Genomic DNA, 15243 nt, shown 5'->3' with positions numbered 1-15243 from the left:
GCTTTCTACAGGGTTGGAATGCTATCGACAGAGTTGGAATGCTATCGACAGTGTTGGAATACCTTTGTACAGGGTTGGAATGCTTTCTACAGTGTTGGAATGCTATCGACAGAGTTGGAATGCTATCGACAGAGTTGGAATACCTTTGTACAGAGTTTCATTGCTTTCTACAGGGCTGGAATGCTTTCGACAGAGTTGGAATACCTTTGTACAGAGTTGGAATACCTTTGTACAGAGTTTCATTGCTTTCTACAGGGCTGGAATGCTTTCGACAGAGTTGGAATACCTTTGTACAGAGTTGGAATACCTTTGTACAGAGTTGGAATGCTTTCTAGAGGGTTGGAATGCTTTCGACAGGGTTGGAATGTTTTCGACAGGGTTGGAGTGCTTTCGACAGGGATGAAATGCTTTCGACAGAGTTGGAATACCTTTGTACAGAGTTGGAATGCTTTCTACAGGGTTGGAATACCTTTGTACATAGTTGGAATTTTCTCTGCAGGGTTGGAATGCTTTCTACAGAGTTGGAATGCTTTCTACATGGTTGGAATGCTTTCGACAGAGTTGGAATACCTTTGTACAGAGTTGGAATGCTATCGACAGAGTTGGAATACCTTTGTACAGAGTCAGAATGTTATGGACAGGGTTGGAATTCTTTCTACAGAATTGGAATACCTTTGTACAGAGTTGGAATTCTTTCTACAGGGTTGGAATACCTTTGTACATAGTTGGAATGCTTTCTACAGGGTTGGAATACCTTTGTACATGGTTGGAATGCTTTCTACAGTGTTGGAATGCTATCGACAGAGTTGGAATACCTTTGTACAGGGTTGGAATGCTTTCTACAGGGTTGGAATGCTATCGACAGAGTTGGAATGCTATCGACAGTGTTGGAATACCTTTGTACAGGGTTGGAATGCTTTCTACAGTGTTGGAATGCTATCGACAGAGTTGGAATGCTATCGACAGAGTTGGAATACCTTTGTACAGAGTTGGAATGCTTTCTACAGGGTTGGAATACCTTTGTACAGAGTTGGAATGCTATCGACAGAGTTGGAATACCTTTGTACAGGGTTGGAATGCTTTCTACAGTGTTGGAATGCTATCGACAGAGTTGGAATACCTTTGTACAGAGTTGGAATGCTTTCTACAGGGTTGGAATACCTTTGTACAGAGTGGGAATGCTTTCTACAGGGTTGGAATACCTTTGTACAGAGTTGGATTGCTTTCTACAGGGTTGGAATGCTTTCTACAGGGTTGGAAAGCTTTCGACAGAGTTGGAATACCTTTGTACAGAGTTGGAATGCTTTCTACAGGGTTGGAATACCTTTGTACAGAGTTGGATTGCTTTCTACAGGGTTGGAATGCTTTCTACAGGGTTGGAATGCTTTCTACAGGGTTGGAATACCTTTGTACATAGTTGGAATTTTCTCTGTAGGGTTGGAATGCTTTCTACAGAGTTGGAATGCTTTCTACAGGGTTGGAATGCTTTCTAGTGGGTTGGAATGCTTTCGACAGGGTTGGAATGTTTTCGACAGAGTTGGAATGCTTTCGACAGGGTTGGAATGCTTTCGACAGGGTTGGAATGCTTTCGACAGGGTTGGAATGCTTTCGACAGAGTTGGAATACCTTTGTACAGAGTTGGAATTCTTTCTACATGGTTGGAATGCCTTTGTACAGAGTTGGAATGCTTTCTACAGGGTTGGAATGCTTTCGACAGAGTTGGAATACCTTTGTACAGAGTTGGAATGCTTTCTATAGGGTTGGAATACCTTTGTACAGAGTTGGACTGCTTTCTACAGGGTTGGAATGCTTTCTACAGGGTTGGAATGCTATCGACAGAGTTGGAATACCTTTGTACAGGGTTGGAATGCTTTCTACAGGGTTGGAAAGCTTTCGACAGAGTTGGAATACCTTTGTACAGAGTTGGAATGCTTTCTACAGGGTTGGAATACCTTTGTACATAGTTGGAATTTTTTCTGCAGGGTTGGAATGCTTTCTACAGAGTTGGAATGCTTTCTACAGGGTTGGAATGCTTTCTAGTGGGTTGGAATGCTTTCGACAGGGTTGGAATGTTTTCGACAGAGTTGGAATGCTTTCGACAGAGTTGGAATACCTTTGTACATGGTTGGAATGCTTTCTACAGTGTTGGAATGCTATCGACAGAGTTGGAATACCTTTGTACAGGGTTGGAATGCTTTCTACAGGGTTGGAATGCTATCGACAGAGTTGGAATGCTATCGACAGTGTTGGAATACCTTTGTACAGGGTTGGAATGCTTTCTACAGTGTTGGAATGCTATCGACAGAGTTGGAATGCTATCGACAGAGTTGGAATACCTTTGTACAGAGTTTCATTGCTTTCTACAGGGCTGGAATGCTTTCGACAGAGTTGGAATACCTTTGTACAGAGTTGGAATACCTTTGTACAGAGTTTCATTGCTTTCTACAGGGCTGGAATGCTTTCGACAGAGTTGGAATACCTTTGTACAGAGTTGGAATACCTTTGTACAGAGTTGGAATGCTTTCTAGAGGGTTGGAATGCTTTCGACAGGGTTGGAATGTTTTCGACAGGGTTGGAGTGCTTTCGACAGGGATGAAATGCTTTCGACAGAGTTGGAATACCTTTGTACAGAGTTGGAATGCTTTCTACAGGGTTGGAATACCTTTGTACATAGTTGGAATGCTTTCTACAGGGTTGGAATGCTTTCTACAGAGTTGGAATGCATTCTACGGGTTTGGAATGCTTTCTATAGGGTTCGAATGCTTTCGACAGAGTTGGAATACCTTTGTACAGGGTTGGAACAGCTTTGTACAGGGTTGGAATACTTCCTACAGGGTTGGAATACTTCCTACAGGGTTCTAATGCTTTCGACAGAGTTGGAATACTTTCTACAGGGTTGGAATGCTTTCTACCTGGTTGGACTGCTTTCTACAGGGTTGGAATGCTTTCTACAGGGTTGGAACGCTTTCGACAGAGTTGGAATACCTTTGTACAGAGTTGGAATGCTTTCTACAGGGTTGGAATGCTTTCGACAGAGTTGGGGTTAGGTTGGGGTTAGGTTGGGGTTAGGTTGGGGTTAGGTTGGGGTTAGGTTGGGGTTAGGTTGGGGTTAGGTTGGGGTTAGGTTGGGGTTAGGTTGGGGTTAGGTTGGGGTTAGGTTGGGGTTAGGTTGGGGTTAGGTTGGGGTTAGGTTGGGGTTAGGTTGGGGTTAGGTTGGGGTTAGGTTGGGGTTAGGTTGGGGTTAGGTTGGGGTTAGGTTGGGGTTAGGTTGGGGTTAGGTTGGGGTTAGGTTGGGGTTAGGTTGGGGTTAGGTTGGGGTTAGGTTGGGGTTAGGTTGGGGTTAGGTTGGGGTTAGGTTGGGGTTAGGTTGGGGTTAGGTTGGGGTTAGGTTGGGGTTAGGTTGGGGTTAGGTTGGGGTTAGGTTGGGGTTAGGTTGGGGTTAGGTTGGGGTTAGGTTGGGGTTAGGTTGGGGTTAGGTTGGGGTTAGGTTGGGGTTAGGTTGGGGTTAGGTTGGGGTTAGGTTGGGGTTAGGTTGGGGTTAGGTTGGGGTTAGGTTGGGGTTAGGTTGGGGTTAGGTTGGGGTTAGGTTGGGGTTAGGTTGGGGTTAGGTTGGGGTTAGGTTGGGGTTAGGTTGGGGTTAGGTTGGGGTTAGGTTGGGGTTAGGTTGGGGTTAGGTTGGGGTTAGGTTGGGGTTAGGTTGGGGTTAGGTTGGGGTTAGGTTGGGGTTAGGTTGGGGTTAGGTTGGGGTTAGGTTGGGGTTAGGTTGGGGTTAGGTTGGGGTTAGGTTGGGGTTAGGTTGGGGTTAGGTTGGGGTTAGGTTGGGGTTAGGTTGGGGTTAGGTTGGGGTTAGGTTGGGGTTAGGTTGGGGTTAGGTTGGGGTTAGGTTGGGGTTAGGTTGGGGTTAGGTTGGGGTTAGGTTGGGGTTAGGTTGGGGTTAGGTTGGGGTTAGGTTGGGGTTAGGTTGGGGTTAGGTTGGGGTTAGGTTGGGGTTAGGTTGGGGTTAGGTTGGGGTTAGGTTGGGGTTAGGTTGGGGTTAGGTTGGGGTTAGGTTGGGGTTAGGTTGGGGTTAGGTTGGGGTTAGGTTGGGGTTAGGTTGGGGTTAGGTTGGGGTTAGGTTGGGGTTAGGTTGGGGTTAGGTTGGGGTTAGGTTGGGGTTAGGTTGGGGTTAGGTTGGGGTTAGGTTGGGGTTAGGTTGGGGTTAGGTTGGGGTTAGGTTGGGGTTAGGTTGGGGTTAGGTTGGGGTTAGGTTGGGGTTAGGTTGGGGTTAGGTTGGGGTTAGGTTGGGGTTAGGTTGGGGTTAGGTTGGGGTTAGGTTGGGGTTAGGTTGGGGTTAGGTTGGGGTTAGGTTGGGGTTAGGTTGGGGTTAGGTTGGGGTTAGGTTGGGGTTAGGTTGGGGTTAGGTTGGGGTTAGGTTGGGGTTAGGTTGGGGTTAGGTTGGGGTTAGGTTGGGGTTAGGTTGGGGTTAGGTTGGGGTTAGGTTGGGGTTAGGTTGGGGTTAGGTTGGGGTTAGGTTGGGGTTAGGTTGGGGTTAGGTTGGGGTTAGGTTGGGGTTAGGTTGGGGTTAGGTTGGGGTTAGGTTGGGGTTAGGTTGGGGTTAGGTTGGGGTTAGGTTGGGGTTAGGTTGGGGTTAGGTTGGGGTTAGGTTGGGGTTAGGTTGGGGTTAGGTTGGGGTTAGGTTGGGGTTAGGTTGGGGTTAGGTTGGGGTTAGGTTGGGGTTAGGTTGGGGTTAGGTTGGGGTTAGGTTGGGGTTAGGTTGGGGTTAGGTTGGGGTTAGGTTGGGGTTAGGTTGGGGTTAGGTTGGGGTTAGGTTGGGGTTAGGTTGGGGTTAGGTTGGGGTTAGGTTGGGGTTAGGTTGGGGTTAGGTTGGGGTTAGGTTGGGGTTAGGTTGGGGTTAGGTTGGGGTTAGGTTGGGGTTAGGTTGGGGTTAGGTTGGGGTTAGGTTGGGGTTAGGTTGGGGTTAGGTTGGGGTTAGGTTGGGGTTAGGTTGGGGTTAGGTTGGGGTTAGGTTGGGGTTAGGTTGGGGTTAGGTTGGGGTTAGGTTGGGGTTAGGTTGGGGTTAGGTTGGGGTTAGGTTGGGGTTAGGTTGGGGTTAGGTTGGGGTTAGGTTGGGGTTAGGTTGGGGTTAGGTTGGGGTTAGGTTGGGGTTAGGTTGGGGTTAGGTTGGGGTTAGGTTGGGGTTAGGTTGGGGTTAGGTTGGGGTTAGGTTGGGGTTAGGTTGGGGTTAGGTTGGGGTTAGGTTGGGGTTAGGTTGGGGTTAGGTTGGGGTTAGGTTGGGGTTAGGTTGGGGTTAGGTTGGGGTTAGGTTGGGGTTAGGTTGGGGTTAGGTTGGGGTTAGGTTGGGGTTAGGTTGGGGTTAGGTTGGGGTTAGGTTGGGGTTAGGTTGGGGTTAGGTTGGGGTTAGGTTGGGGTTAGGTTGGGGTTAGGTTGGGGTTAGGTTGGGGTTAGGTTGGGGTTAGGTTGGGGTTAGGTTGGGGTTAGGTTGGGGTTAGGTTGGGGTTAGGTTGGGGTTAGGTTGGGGTTAGGTTGGGGTTAGGTTGGGGTTAGGTTGGGGTTAGGTTGGGGTTAGGTTGGGGTTAGGTTGGGGTTAGGTTGGGGTTAGGTTGGGGTTAGGTTGGGGTTAGGTTGGGGTTAGGTTGGGGTTAGGTTGGGGTTAGGTTGGGGTTAGGTTGGGGTTAGGTTGGGGTTAGGTTGGGGTTAGGTTGGGGTTAGGTTGGGGTTAGGTTGGGGTTAGGTTGGGGTTAGGTTGGGGTTAGGTTGGGGTTAGGTTGGGGTTAGGTTGGGGTTAGGTTGGGGTTAGGTTGGGGTTAGGTTGGGGTTAGGTTGGGGTTAGGTTGGGGTTAGGTTGGGGTTAGGTTGGGGTTAGGTTGGGGTTAGGTTGGGGTTAGGTTGGGGTTAGGTTGGGGTTAGGTTGGGGTTAGGTTGGGGTTAGGTTGGGGTTAGGTTGGGGTTAGGTTGGGGTTAGGTTGGGGTTAGGTTGGGGTTAGGTTGGGGTTAGGTTGGGGTTAGGTTGGGGTTAGGTTGGGGTTAGGTTGGGGTTAGGTTGGGGTTAGGTTGGGGTTAGGTTGGGGTTAGGTTGGGGTTAGGTTGGGGTTAGGTTGGGGTTAGGTTGGGGTTAGGTTGGGGTTAGGTTGGGGTTAGGTTGGGGTTAGGTTGGGGTTAGGTTGGGGTTAGGTTGGGGTTAGGTTGGGGTTAGGTTGGGGTTAGGTTGGGGTTAGGTTGGGGTTAGGTTGGGGTTAGGTTGGGGTTAGGTTGGGGTTAGGTTGGGGTTAGGTTGGGGTTAGGTTGGGGTTAGGTTGGGGTTAGGTTGGGGTTAGGTTGGGGTTAGGTTGGGGTTAGGTTGGGGTTAGGTTGGGGTTAGGTTGGGGTTAGGTTGGGGTTAGGTTGGGGTTAGGTTGGGGTTAGGTTGGGGTTAGGTTGGGGTTAGGTTGGGGTTAGGTTGGGGTTAGGTTGGGGTTAGGTTGGGGTTAGGTTGGGGTTAGGTTGGGGTTAGGTTGGGGTTAGGTTGGGGTTAGGTTGGGGTTAGGTTGGGGTTAGGTTGGGGTTAGGTTGGGGTTAGGTTGGGGTTAGGTTGGGGTTAGGTTGGGGTTAGGTTGGGGTTAGGTTGGGGTTAGGTTGGGGTTAGGTTGGGGTTAGGTTGGGGTTAGGTTGGGGTTAGGTTGGGGTTAGGTTGGGGTTAGGTTGGGGTTAGGTTGGGGTTAGGTTGGGGTTAGGTTGGGGTTAGGTTGGGGTTAGGTTGGGGTTAGGTTGGGGTTAGGTTGGGGTTAGGTTGGGGTTAGGTTGGGGTTAGGTTGGGGTTAGGTTGGGGTTAGGTTGGGGTTAGGTTGGGGTTAGGTTGGGGTTAGGTTGGGGTTAGGTTGGGGTTAGGTTGGGGTTAGGTTGGGGTTAGGTTGGGGTTAGGTTGGGGTTAGGTTGGGGTTAGGTTGGGGTTAGGTTGGGGTTAGGTTGGGGTTAGGTTGGGGTTAGGTTGGGGTTAGGTTGGGGTTAGGTTGGGGTTAGGTTGGGGTTAGGTTGGGGTTAGGTTGGGGTTAGGTTGGGGTTAGGTTGGGGTTAGGTTGGGGTTAGGTTGGGGTTAGGTTGGGGTTAGGTTGGGGTTAGGTTGGGGTTAGGTTGGGGTTAGGTTGGGGTTAGGTTGGGGTTAGGTTGGGGTTAGGTTGGGGTTAGGTTGGGGTTAGGTTGGGGTTAGGTTGGGGTTAGGTTGGGGTTAGGTTGGGGTTAGGTTGGGGTTAGGTTGGGGTTAGGTTGGGGTTAGGTTGGGGTTAGGTTGGGGTTAGGTTGGGGTTAGGTTGGGGTTAGGTTGGGGTTAGGTTGGGGTTAGGTTGGGGTTAGGTTGGGGTTAGGTTGGGGTTAGGTTGGGGTTAGGTTGGGGTTAGGTTGGGGTTAGGTTGGGGTTAGGTTGGGGTTAGGTTGGGGTTAGGTTGGGGTTAGGTTGGGGTTAGGTTGGGGTTAGGTTGGGGTTAGGTTGGGGTTAGGTTGGGGTTAGGTTGGGGTTAGGTTGGGGTTAGGTTGGGGTTAGGTTGGGGTTAGGTTGGGGTTAGGTTGGGGTTAGGTTGGGGTTAGGTTGGGGTTAGGTTGGGGTTAGGTTGGGGTTAGGTTGGGGTTAGGTTGGGGTTAGGTTGGGGTTAGGTTGGGGTTAGGTTGGGGTTAGGTTGGGGTTAGGTTGGGGTTAGGTTGGGGTTAGGTTGGGGTTAGGTTGGGGTTAGGTTGGGGTTAGGTTGGGGTTAGGTTGGGGTTAGGTTGGGGTTAGGTTGGGGTTAGGTTGGGGTTAGGTTGGGGTTAGGTTGGGGTTAGGTTGGGGTTAGGTTGGGGTTAGGTTGGGGTTAGGTTGGGGTTAGGTTGGGGTTAGGTTGGGGTTAGGTTGGGGTTAGGTTGGGGTTAGGTTGGGGTTAGGTTGGGGTTAGGTTGGGGTTAGGTTGGGGTTAGGTTGGGGTTAGGTTGGGGTTAGGTTGGGGTTAGGTTGGGGTTAGGTTGGGGTTAGGTTGGGGTTAGGTTGGGGTTAGGTTGGGGTTAGGTTGGGGTTAGGTTGGGGTTAGGTTGGGGTTAGGTTGGGGTTAGGTTGGGGTTAGGTTGGGGTTAGGTTGGGGTTAGGTTGGGGTTAGGTTGGGGTTAGGTTGGGGTTAGGTTGGGGTTAGGTTGGGGTTAGGTTGGGGTTAGGTTGGGGTTAGGTTGGGGTTAGGTTGGGGTTAGGTTGGGGTTAGGTTGGGGTTAGGTTGGGGTTAGGTTGGGGTTAGGTTGGGGTTAGGTTGGGGTTAGGTTGGGGTTAGGTTGGGGTTAGGTTGGGGTTAGGTTGGGGTTAGGTTGGGGTTAGGTTGGGGTTAGGTTGGGGTTAGGTTGGGGTTAGGTTGGGGTTAGGTTGGGGTTAGGTTGGGGTTAGGTTGGGGTTAGGTTGGGGTTAGGTTGGGGTTAGGTTGGGGTTAGGTTGGGGTTAGGTTGGGGTTAGGTTGGGGTTAGGTTGGGGTTAGGTTGGGGTTAGGTTGGGGTTAGGTTGGGGTTAGGTTGGGGTTAGGTTGGGGTTAGGTTGGGGTTAGGTTGGGGTTAGGTTGGGGTTAGGTTGGGGTTAGGTTGGGGTTAGGTTGGGGTTAGGTTGGGGTTAGGTTGGGGTTAGGTTGGGGTTAGGTTGGGGTTAGGTTGGGGTTAGGTTGGGGTTAGGTTGGGGTTAGGTTGGGGTTAGGTTGGGGTTAGGTTGGGGTTAGGTTGGGGTTAGGTTGGGGTTAGGTTGGGGTTAGGTTGGGGTTAGGTTGGGGTTAGGTTGGGGTTAGGTTGGGGTTAGGTTGGGGTTAGGTTGGGGTTAGGTTGGGGTTAGGTTGGGGTTAGGTTGGGGTTAGGTTGGGGTTAGGTTGGGGTTAGGTTGGGGTTAGGTTGGGGTTAGGTTGGGGTTAGGTTGGGGTTAGGTTGGGGTTAGGTTGGGGTTAGGTTGGGGTTAGGTTGGGGTTAGGTTGGGGTTAGGTTGGGGTTAGGTTGGGGTTAGGTTGGGGTTAGGTTGGGGTTAGGTTGGGGTTAGGTTGGGGTTAGGTTGGGGTTAGGTTGGGGTTAGGTTGGGGTTAGGTTGGGGTTAGGTTGGGGTTAGGTTGGGGTTAGGTTGGGGTTAGGTTGGGGTTAGGTTGGGGTTAGGTTGGGGTTAGGTTGGGGTTAGGTTGGGGTTAGGTTGGGGTTAGGTTGGGGTTAGGTTGGGGTTAGGTTGGGGTTAGGTTGGGGTTAGGTTGGGGTTAGGTTGGGGTTAGGTTGGGGTTAGGTTGGGGTTAGGTTGGGGTTAGGTTGGGGTTAGGTTGGGGTTAGGTTGGGGTTAGGTTGGGGTTAGGTTGGGGTTAGGTTGGGGTTAGGTTGGGGTTAGGTTGGGGTTAGGTTGGGGTTAGGTTGGGGTTAGGTTGGGGTTAGGTTGGGGTTAGGTTGGGGTTAGGTTGGGGTTAGGTTGGGGTTAGGTTGGGGTTAGGTTGGGGTTAGGTTGGGGTTAGGTTGGGGTTAGGTTGGGGTTAGGTTGGGGTTAGGTTGGGGTTAGGTTGGGGTTAGGTTGGGGTTAGGTTGGGGTTAGGTTGGGGTTAGGTTGGGGTTAGGTTGGGGTTAGGTTGGGGTTAGGTTGGGGTTAGGTTGGGGTTAGGTTGGGGTTAGGTTGGGGTTAGGTTGGGGTTAGGTTGGGGTTAGGTTGGGGTTAGGTTGGGGTTAGGTTGGGGTTAGGTTGGGGTTAGGTTGGGGTTAGGTTGGGGTTAGGTTGGGGTTAGGTTGGGGTTAGGTTGGGGTTAGGTTGGGGTTAGGTTGGGGTTAGGTTGGGGTTAGGTTGGGGTTAGGTTGGGGTTAGGTTGGGGTTAGGTTGGGGTTAGGTTGGGGTTAGGTTGGGGTTAGGTTGGGGTTAGGTTGGGGTTAGGTTGGGGTTAGGTTGGGGTTAGGTTGGGGTTAGGTTGGGGTTAGGTTGGGGTTAGGTTGGGGTTAGGTTGGGGTTAGGTTGGGGTTAGGTTGGGGTTAGGTTGGGGTTAGGTTGGGGTTAGGTTGGGGTTAGGTTGGGGTTAGGTTGGGGTTAGGTTGGGGTTAGGTTGGGGTTAGGTTGGGGTTAGGTTGGGGTTAGGTTGGGGTTAGGTTGGGGTTAGGTTGGGGTTAGGTTGGGGTTAGGTTGGGGTTAGGTTGGGGTTAGGTTGGGGTTAGGTTGGGGTTAGGTTGGGGTTAGGTTGGGGTTAGGTTGGGGTTAGGTTGGGGTTAGGTTGGGGTTAGGTTGGGGTTAGGTTGGGGTTAGGTTGGGGTTAGGTTGGGGTTAGGTTGGGGTTAGGTTGGGGTTAGGTTGGGGTTAGGTTGGGGTTAGGTTGGGGTTAGGTTGGGGTTAGGTTGGGGTTAGGTTGGGGTTAGGTTGGGGTTAGGTTGGGGTTAGGTTGGGGTTAGGTTGGGGTTAGGTTGGGGTTAGGTTGGGGTTAGGTTGGGGTTAGGTTGGGGTTAGGTTGGGGTTAGGTTGGGGTTAGGTTGGGGTTAGGTTGGGGTTAGGTTGGGGTTAGGTTGGGGTTAGGTTGGGGTTAGGTTGGGGTTAGGTTGGGGTTAGGTTGGGGTTAGGTTGGGGTTAGGTTGGGGTTAGGTTGGGGTTAGGTTGGGGTTAGGTTGGGGTTAGGTTGGGGTTAGGTTGGGGTTAGGTTGGGGTTAGGTTGGGGTTAGGTTGGGGTTAGGTTGGGGTTAGGTTGGGGTTAGGTTGGGGTTAGGTTGGGGTTAGGTTGGGGTTAGGTTGGGGTTAGGTTGGGGTTAGGTTGGGGTTAGGTTGGGGTTAGGTTGGGGTTAGGTTGGGGTTAGGTTGGGGTTAGGTTGGGGTTAGGTTGGGGTTAGGTTGGGGTTAGGTTGGGGTTGGGTGTGGGGTTAGGTTGGGGTTAGGTTGGGGTTAGGTTGGGGTTAGGTTGGGGTTAGGTTGGGGTTAGGTTGGGGTTAGGTTGGGGTTAGGTTGGGGTTAGGTTGGGGTTAGGTTGGGGTTAGGTTGGGGTTAGGTTGGGGTTAGGTTGGGGTTAGGTTGGGGTTAGGTTGGGGTTAGGTTGGGGTTAGGTTGGGGTTAGGTTGGGGTTAGGTTGGGGTTAGGTTGGGGTTAGGTTGGGGTTAGGTTGGGGTTAGGTTGGGGTTAGGTTGGGGTTAGGTTGGGGTTAGGTTGGGGTTAGGTTGGGGTTAGGTTGGGGTTAGGTTGGGGTTAGGTTGGGGTTAGGTTGGGGTTAGGTTGGGGTTAGGTTGGGGTTAGGTTGGGGTTAGGTTGGGGTTAGGTTGGGGTTAGGTTGGGGTTAGGTTGGGGTTAGGTTGGGGTTAGGTTGGGGTTAGGTTGGGGTTAGGTTGGGGTTAGGTTGGGGTTAGGTTGGGGTTAGGTTGGGGTTAGGTTGGGGTTAGGTTGGGGTTAGGTTGGGGTTAGGTTGGGGTTAGGTTGGGGTTAGGTTGGGGTTAGGTTGGGGTTAGGTTGGGGTTAGGTTGGGGTTAGGTTGGGGTTAGGTTGGGGTTAGGTTGGGGTTAGGTTGGGGTTAGGTTGGGGTTAGGTTGGGGTTAGGTTGGGGTTAGGTTGGGGTTAGGTTGGGGTTAGGTTGGGGTTAGGTTGGGGTTAGGTTGGGGTTAGGTTGGGGTTAGGTTGGGGTTAGGTTGGGGTTAGGTTGGGGTTAGGTTGGGGTTAGGTTGGGGTTAGGTTGGGGTTAGGTTGGGGTTAGGTTGGGGTTAGGTTGGGGTTAGGTTGGGGTTAGGTTGGGGTTAGGTTGGGGTTAGGTTGGGGTTAGGTTGGGGTTAGGTTGGGGTTAGGTTGGGGTTAGGTTGGGGTTAGGTTGGGGTTAGGTTGGGGTTAGGTTGGGGTTAGGTTGGGGTTAGGTTGGGGTTAGGTTGGGGTTAGGTTGGGGTTAGGTTGGGGTTAGGTTGGGGTTAGGTTGGGGTTAGGTTGGGGTTAGGTTGGGGTTAGGTTGGGGTTAGGTTGGGGTTAGGTTGGGGTTAGGTTGGGGTTAGGTTGGGGTTAGGTTGGGGTTAGGTTGGGGTTAGGTTGGGGTTAGGTTGGGGTTAGGTTGGGGTTAGGTTGGGGTTAGGTTGGGGTTAGGTTGGGGTTAGGTTGGGGTTAGGTTGGGGTTAGGTTGGGGTTAGGTTGGGGTTAGGTTGGGGTTAGGTTGGGGTTAGGTTGGGGTTAGGTTGGGGTTAGGTTGGGGTTAGGTTGGGGTTAGGTTGGGGTTAGGTTGGGGTTAGGTTGGGGTTAGGTTGGGGTTAGGTTGGGGTTAGGTTGGGGTTAGGTTGGGGTTAGGTTGGGGTTAGGTTGGGGTTAGGTTGGGGTTAGGTTGGGGTTAGGTTGGGGTTAGGTTGGGGTTAGGTTGGGGTTAGGTTGGGGTTAGGTTGGGGTTAGGTTGGGGTTAGGTTGGGGTTAGGTTGGGGTTAGGTTGGGGTTAGGTTGGGGTTAGGTTGGGGTTAGGTTGGGGTTAGGTTGGGGTTAGGTTGGGGTTAGGTTGGGGTTAGGTTGGGGTTAGGTTGGGGTTAGGTTGGGGTTAGGTTGGGGTTAGGTTGGGGTTAGGTTGGGGTTAGGTTGGGGTTAGGTTGGGGTTAGGTTGGGGTTAGGTTGGGGTTAGGTTGGGGTTAGGTTGGGGTTAGGTTGGGGTTAGGTTGGGGTTAGGTTGGGGTTAGGTTGGGGTTAGGTTGGGGTTAGGTTGGGGTTAGGTTGGGGTTAGGTTGGGGTTAGGTTGGGGTTAGGTTGGGGTTAGGTTGGGGTTAGGTTGGGGTTAGGTTGGGGTTAGGTTGGGGTTAGGTTGGGGTTAGGTTGGGGTTAGGTTGGGGTTAGGTTGGGGTTAGGTTGGGGTTAGGTTGGGGTTAGGTTGGGGTTAGGTTGGGGTTAGGTTGGGGTTAGGTTGGGGTTAGGTTGGGGTTAGGTTGGGGTTAGGTTGGGGTTAGGTTGGGGTTAGGTTGGGGTTAGGTTGGGGTTAGGTTGGGGTTAGGTTGGGGTTAGGTTGGGGTTAGGTTGGGGTTAGGTTGGGGTTAGGTTGGGGTTAGGTTGGGGTTAGGTTGGGGTTAGGTTGGGGTTAGGTTGGGGTTAGGTTGGGGTTAGGTTGGGGTTAGGTTGGGGTTAGGTTGGGGTTAGGTTGGGGTTAGGTTGGGGTTAGGTTGGGGTTAGGTTGGGGTTAGGTTGGGGTTAGGTTGGGGTTAGGTTGGGGTTAGGTTGGGGTTAGGTTGGGGTTAGGTTGGGGTTAGGTTGGGGTTAGGTTGGGGTTAGGTTGGGGTTAGGTTGGGGTTAGGTTGGGGTTAGGTTGGGGTTAGGTTGGGGTTAGGTTGGGGTTAGGTTGGGGTTAGGTTGGGGTTAGGTTGGGGTTAGGTTGGGGTTAGGTTGGGGTTAGGTTGGGGTTAGGTTGGGGTTAGGTTGGGGTTAGGTTGGGGTTAGGTTGGGGTTAGGTTGGGGTTAGGTTGGGGTTAGGTTGGGGTTAGGTTGGGGTTAGGTTGGGGTTAGGTTGGGGTTAGGTTGGGGTTAGGTTGGGGTTAGGTTGGGGTTAGGTTGGGGTTAGGTTGGGGTTAGGTTGGGGTTAGGTTGGGGTTAGGTTGGGGTTAGGTTGGGGTTAGGTTGGGGTTAGGTTGGGGTTAGGTTGGGGTTAGGTTGGGGTTAGGTTGGGGTTAGGTTGGGGTTAGGTTGGGGTTAGGTTGGGGTTAGGTTGGGGTTAGGTTGGGGTTAGGTTGGGGTTAGGTTGGGGTTAGGTTGGGGTTAGGTTGGGGTTAGGTTGGGGTTAGGTTGGGGTTAGGTTGGGGTTAGGTTGGGGTTAGGTTGGGGTTAGGTTGGGGTTAGGTTGGGGTTAGGTTGGGGTTAGGTTGGGGTTAGGTTGGGGTTAGGTTGGGGTTAGGTTGGGGTTAGGTTGGGGTTAGGTTGGGGTTAGGTTGGGGTTAGGTTGGGGTTAGGTTGGGGTTAGGTTGGGGTTAGGTTGGGGTTAGGTTGGGGTTAGGTTGGGGTTAGGTTGGGGTTAGGTTGGGGTTAGGTTGGGGTTAGGTTGGGGTTAGGTTGGGGTTAGGTTGGGGTTAGGTTGGGGTTAGGTTGGGGTTAGGTTGGGGTTAGGTTGGGGTTAGGTTGGGGTTAGGTTGGGGTTAGGTTGGGGTTAGGTTGGGGTTAGGTTGGGGTTAGGTTGGGGTTAGGTTGGGGTTAGGTTGGGGTTAGGTTGGGGTTAGGTTGGGGTTAGGTTGGGGTTAGGTTGGGGTTAGGTTGGGGTTAGGTTGGGGTTAGGTTGGGGTTAGGTTGGGGTTAGGTTGGGGTTAGGTTGGGGTTAGGTTGGGGTTAGGTTGGGGTTAGGTTGGGGTTAGGTTGGGGTTAGGTTGGGGTTAGGTTGGGGTTAGGTTGGGGTTAGGTTGGGGTTAGGTTGGGGTTAGGTTGGGGTTAGGTTGGGGTTAGGTTGGGGTTAGGTTGGGGTTAGGTTGGGGTTAGGTTGGGGTTAGGTTGGGGTTAGGTTGGGGTTAGGTTGGGGTTAGGTTGGGGTTAGGTTGGGGTTAGGTTGGGGTTAGGTTGGGGTTAGGTTGGGGTTAGGTTGGGGTTAGGTTGGGGTTAGGTTGGGGTTAGGTTGGGGTTAGGTTGGGGTTAGGTTGGGGTTAGGTTGGGGTTAGGTTGGGGTTAGGTTGGGGTTAGGTTGGGGTTAGGTTGGGGTTAGGTTGGGGTTAGGTTGGGGTTAGGTTGGGGTTAGGTTGGGGTTAGGTTGGGGTTAGGTTGGGGTTAGGTTGGGGTTAGGTTGGGGTTAGGTTGGGGTTAGGTTGGGGTTAGGTTGGGGTTAGGTTGGGGTTAGGTTGGGGTTAGGTTGGGGTTAGGTTGGGGTTAGGTTGGGGTTAGGTTGGGGTTAGGTTGGGGTTAGGTTGGGGTTAGGTTGGGGTTAGGTTGGGGTTAGGTTGGGGTTAGGTTGGGGTTAGGTTGGGGTTAGGTTGGGGTTAGGTTGGGGTTAGGTTGGGGTTAGGTTGGGGTTAGGTTGGGGTTAGGTTGGGGTTAGGTTGGGGTTAGGTTGGGGTTAGGTTGGGGTTAGGTTGGGGTTAGGTTGGGGTTAGGTTGGGGTTAGGTTGGGGTTAGGTTGGGGTTAGGTTGGGGTTAGGTTGGGGTTAGGTTGGGGTTAGGTTGGGGTTAGGTTGGGGTTAGGTTGGGGTTAGGTTGGGGTTAGGTTGGGGTTAGGTTGGGGTTAGGTTGGGGTTAGGTTGGGGTTAGGTTGGGGTTAGGTTGGGGTTAGGTTGGGGTTAGGTTGGGGTTAGGTTGGGGTTAGGTTGGGGTTAGGTTGGGGTTAGGTTGGGGTTAGGTTGGGGTTAGGTTGGGGTTAGGTTGGGGTTAGGTTGGGG

The sequence above is a fragment of the Bombus fervidus genome, chromosome 6 (genome assembly GCF_041682495.2).
Source record: "Bombus fervidus isolate BK054 chromosome 6, iyBomFerv1, whole genome shotgun sequence".
Lineage (NCBI taxonomy): Eukaryota > Metazoa > Arthropoda > Insecta > Hymenoptera > Apidae > Bombus > Bombus fervidus.
The sequence above is the reverse complement of the archived record's forward strand: the minus strand, read 5'-3'. Positions refer to the sequence as shown.